Consider the following 6062-nt stretch of genomic DNA (forward strand, 5'->3'; position numbering starts at 1 on the left):
CAGCATGCTGCCCAACCACACCCACATTGGTTCAGAAACACTGAGAATGCGCAGCAGATATGATAGTTGTTTAAGTTTCCCATGCACCAATCCCCATTGCTCTGGTCCCAATGATGAAAATTTGATTGAATTAAAGGAAGGGGGTGGGGCAACTAACCACAGTGGGCCTAGGGACGCCTGCTATGTAAATCTGACCCTGCTTGTTCCAGGGAACAAAAAGAACTTGTCTAACAACAATACCTGCTGCTATCAGAGCCTCACCTTCCAATCTGGCCAAAATAACTTATTTTACATTGTTTTAGCTTTGATTCAGTGTTTTATGTGAAGTATAGGCCAAATTTTCACAGTTTAGGGACATGGGCTAATTTAGGCGAATATAATGGGTGATATATACCAACAGTAACCTTTTAATTTTTCACGCTTTGTCACATTGGCTAATTTAGAAGAAAACAATGGGTGAAATGGACCAAAGCTCATCTTGAACAGGGGTTTTCCTGTTTCATGGGGGTTAGATCGCACCAGTTGTCAATGATGAAGTTACAGGATTTTTGTAAGTCTGGCATCAGAGTAAAAAAAACACATCCTGAATTGACTCCTTTTCACAACTTCCATACAGGCAAATGCATTGGGAACACTGCACATTCATTTAAAAATTTATCAAATTTGTGTTATCCCTTTACAGAAAGTGAAGAAATGAAAATATTAGCTCTTTACAAACTCAAACATTCACTGTATATACTAAAATATGTTTCAAGACTTTGCTTTCATTTGAATTACTTAACTAATATTTAGTTGTATAACCACTGTTTCTGAGAACTGCTGCACATCTCTGTTGCATGGAGTCGACCAACTTCTAGCACCTCAGAAACAGCATTTTTGATGTACCCCACAAGTTTTTTATTGGATTAAGATTATTGGGCTGGCCACTCCATAACGTCAATCTTGTTGGCCTTGAACCAAGATGTTGCTTGTTTACTGGTATGTTTTGGGTCATTTTCTTGTTGAAACACCCATTTCAAGGGCATTTCCTCTTTGGAATAAGGCAACATGACCTCCAAGTATTTTGATGTATTGAAACTGATCCTTGATCCCTGGAATGAGATAAATAGGCCTAACACCATAGTATGAGAAACATCCCCATATCATGATGCTTGCACCACCATACTTCACTGTGTACTGTGGCTTGAAATCAGTTTTGGGGGTCGTCTGACAAACTGTCTGCAGCCCTTAGACCCAAAAAGAACAATCTTGCTTTCATCAGTACACACAATGTTGCACCATTTCTCTTTAGGTGAGTCAATGTGTTCTTTGGCAAACTAACCTCTTTAGCACGTCTTTTTTCCATCAATGGGACTTTGCGGGGGCTTCTTGCCGATAACTTGGCTTTACATAGGCTTCTGTAACAGTACTCACAGGTAACTTTAGACCTTCTTTGAACTTCCCGAAGCTGATCATTGGCCGTCTTTGCCATTTTCGCTATTCGTCTATCCATTGGAATGGTCGTTTTCAATTTTCTTCCATGTTTTTCAGGGTTTGGCTGCCATTTTAAAGCATTTGAGATCATTGTAGCTGAGCAGCCCATCATTTTCTGCACTTTATATGTTTCCCCTCTCCAATCATCTTTTTAATCAAAGTATACTGTTCCTATTCACAATATCTGAAACGGCCCATTTTACTCAGATTATCAGAGAGAAATGCACTATAACCAGCATGCACATTTGCTGCCTTCCTTCCTTAAGGGTAGGACTATACGGACGTTTTTGGCGCAATCCGACGCGCTGCGACAAAACGTCTGCGACAAATTGTATTGCATTGTGAGATAAAGTCGCCGCATTGATCCGCCGCAACTTGACTGTCGGATGCAGACGCTGCATGCTACGTCTGCATCAGACAGTCATGCCGCTTCGGATCAATGCTGGGACTTAATCCGACAATGCATTCACTTAGCTTATTTCCGTCGCTGTTGGTTTTCTATTACTCTACTATGCCTACTACTAAAAGTTTTGCAATGTAGAGATATAATTTCTACCTAAAACAGTGATCAGGTTAGTGAGTTAGGACTGCTATTCTGAACACAGCTGTGTGTGCACTGGGGTTTGTTTGGAGGGGTTGAACTTGATGGACTTTGGTCTTTTTTCAACCCAACTGTTAAATGTAACTATGCTATGATATTCCCTGCATTTTATTATTTCAATTTACAAAGTGAACTTTAAAAATCTCATCACACTGCACTCTTTACCATCTCACACCAGAAAAGCCCCCACATTTCTCAAACTTTACTTTATAGAGCAACATACCCATTGACCAAAGCATTTGCTCCCATCACCATTTTCATCTGTATATTCTACTTAATAGATTGCAAGCTCTTTGTGGGGCAGGGACCTCATCACAACTATGTGTATATCAACTTAAGTACTTACTCTTACTGTTTAATTTATAATAACTATAGCATTTTGTGTTTACACATTGTAAAGCAAAGACTTCTTTTGTTGTGATAAATAAATACAATACAAATATTAGCTCATTGTAATGGATCATTTTATTGATTGTGATACATGGAGTTAATTAGTGTATAAGGACAACAGCAGACCTTTACAAACATGCTATTTATTTTATACCAAAATTGAACTTTTTTAGCTTTTACATAATTTACACACCTTTACAAAATGTCTGGGAACCTGCATTGTTACTGATCTTATTACTGGTTTCCTGAGTGGATCCAGTTCGGTAAATCTGTTCCCAACCCAGGCCTAAGGGCTCTTACACACCGGCGTTATGCACTCAATTATTTTGAAGGGGGTTGTACTCACACAGACGCATGTAATCACCAAACACAGGTGGAACACAGCATGTTGCATTTCACCTGCGTTCGGTGCATACATGCGTCTGTGTGAGTACAGCCCCCTTCACAATAATCGAGTGTGTCTACTCCTGCGCTTCCCTACGGCTGAACGGAAGAAAGTGAAACACAGGGGAGAGCAGGCAAAACCGCTCGTGTGTAAGAGCCCTAATTCTAACCAGACCCACTATCAAGCACCCTGTCCCTGCTACTCAACCCTATCTACACTACCCGAAGCTTGAACCCGACATGGGGACCCACTCAAACTGGAAATGATGTTATTCTGGAGGCAGATCAACCAGGTCAGTGGAATAAGATTTTTTTTTATTTATCTTCAGGAGGTGGGGGGACTGTGAGCCTGCAATTGGCCCGGGTAACCCATTCAGGGTACCCGTGGACAATGGACCCTTGTGGATACCCAACCCAATGTAGGAGTCTACTTACCATACACATTCTCTGGGCTCAGTAGTAATCTATCATGATAATTTGCAAAATTCTGGTAATATACAGTAGAAATGTAAAGCTCAACATTAAAATGGACACTACAGCAATACGACTTTACCATAATCCAACTCCAGACAAATCATACAATAAATCTTGAGAACAATGCACTTTAAACACTGCAAATATTTTAATTCCATGTGAATAAAATTTACCAACCCTACATCAACATATAGAATAATATACAGTCACTGGGCCACATGCCCCCTCCTCCCCTTACTTGAGGGTTAACAGAATAGCCATTTCTGGAAGAACCCTGCATGACTGCATATAACCAATGGGGTTGATTTAGCAAGACCATGATATCTCAGCATGTTTCCCATACATTATTCTTAACTTAAACTGGGCAGACTCACCAAAAGAGTGGATCTTTGCCTTATGTGGCCACCACTGTGCTGGGGAAAGTCTGTTTGATCCAAAACTTTGGCCTTAAGGCTAATAATGCAGGTCTATGCATTCCCATTGTAAAAGTACATTAAAGGAAAACTATACCCCCAAAATGAATACTTAAGCAACAGATAGTTTATATCAAATTGAATGACATATTAAAGAATCTTACCAAACTGGAATATATATTTTCATAAATATTGCCCTTTTACATCTCTTGCCTTGAACCACCATTTCGTGACTGTATCTGTGCTGTCTCAGAGATCACCTGACCAGAAATACTACAACACTAACTGTAACAGGAAGAAGTGAGGAAGCAAAAGGCAGAACTCTGTCTGTTAATTGGCTCATGTGACCTTACATGTGGTTTGTATGTGTGCACAGTGAATCTTACGATCTCAGGGGGCAGCCCTTATTTTTTAAAATGGCAATTTTCTATTTATGATTACCCAATGGCACATACTACTAGAAAAGTATATTATTATGATAATGGTTCATTTACATGAAGCAGGGTTTTACACATGAGCTGTTTAACTCAGTATCTTTTAATAGAGACCTACATTGTTTGGGGGGTATAGTTTTCCTTTAATGGCCCAATGCCATAATCTTCCTGCATGATTTTAGGTGGCCAAATAGGCTGCCAGGAAGGCCACAAATGCTGCTATCTTGGTCCATTGTCCATACAACGTGAATCACTGGAATGTCCATGAACATAGGTTTAAATAGAATGTTAAGATACAACATTTATCTCAAGTAACACGGAGGACACACTATAAGCCCTACATCAACTTTTAAACCTATGCTAGAGAGTAGCAAGAGACTGTAGATACACAGCTGCAAAGCATTGCTATTGTTAATACCACATTTTATACACTAGAAATTGTCATATATCAACAGGATTATAATATAATAATCTGTATTTACTTGATGTTTATAAAAAGTATAAAAGATTGTTATACAAAAATTAAATAAACAAAATACGTAAATGAAATAAACACCCCTGATAAATAATACAAATACTTGCAATATCCCCCCCCCCAATTACAATAGCAATTTATACACTATTAATTAATAGTTTTCTCATATTTTGCAGTTTGTACTTCAGAATGTCAGGATTTGTCGCTGAGCGACTAATCTCTCTGAATAGCAGTGTGTGCCACCACCTTGTTGGTTATTTCATGTTGATGAGCCACTATCTACTTTTCTGGGTACTGTGGAGACCCATTTACTAAATGTGGCTAATCTATTGAACTGTCAATATTGTAAGCAAACAAACTTGGGTGACTGGTTCAGAAAAGCAGATGAAATACATAGATTTAAGGAACTGTCACTCTCTGTTCCCAAACCATATACTTATATCGGATTTTGGCTCCGATAGCAATGGATGATTACAAATGTGCCTTGGAATAGCGAAAACAAATTCCTCTCCCACCCACCCCAGGTTATTACTGTCTTTCTTATACTAGTAAAGTTTGTTTATTTACTTGTACTGCATTGAGTGTATATGTGGAGATAGAAGGGTGCAAGGAACTTGAGTTTCCTAGCCGTTTTCTGGTACATTGTTTCGGTAGTCAGATATACTGATAATAGCAAAGTTCAGATAGAAACTGCTTTCGGTTCACTGGAGACATCCCATACCGATAACTGGCCCAACATTTTCCAGATATTATTCAATTTAATAATCCCTTCAGCACATTAATACCCCATGTGTGTGTTGTGTGTGTGTGAGATAGGGCACCATTAATACTAAAAAATTGTCCAAGCAAGAATGCCAAAGTATACTCGTTTAGCAAGTGTATTTCATTTTCTAGAAAGAATAAATATCCTCCACATTTCCTAGTGTCAAAGTGCCAAATAAACTAAAGATTGCAAAAAACATTTTTTTTTCCACAAACGTTAATAAAAGGTGTTTGCTTAGAGCAAACACTAATTTAAAATAAGCTTGACTGTTTGCTGTTTTGTGTGAAAAATTCAGTATTCCCATTAATATTCATATGAATATTCATTAACATTAGGGCTTAGTTCAGGGGTGTCCAAACTTTTGGCTTCCCTGGGCCACATTGGAAGAAGAAAAATGTTCTGGGGCAAAACTCGAAATACACACAAACACTAACTTTTGATTTATTTTATTGTAAAAATAAAAGAAAAGAGCGTATCATAAACCTAGTGAGATTTTTGACAATTTGCTTGAGAAACCAATGTGTCAATATCTGGTTGAATGGAATATCTGGTTGCAATTCTCAGTGAATTCTCAAGGTGCTCATTGGATAATTTGGTTCTAATTTTACTCTAAGGGGCCGATTCACTAAGGGTCGAATATCGAGGGTTGATTAAC

The sequence above is a fragment of the Xenopus laevis genome, chromosome 7S (genome assembly GCF_017654675.1).
Source record: "Xenopus laevis strain J_2021 chromosome 7S, Xenopus_laevis_v10.1, whole genome shotgun sequence".
In the NCBI taxonomy this organism is placed as follows: domain Eukaryota; kingdom Metazoa; phylum Chordata; class Amphibia; order Anura; family Pipidae; genus Xenopus; species Xenopus laevis.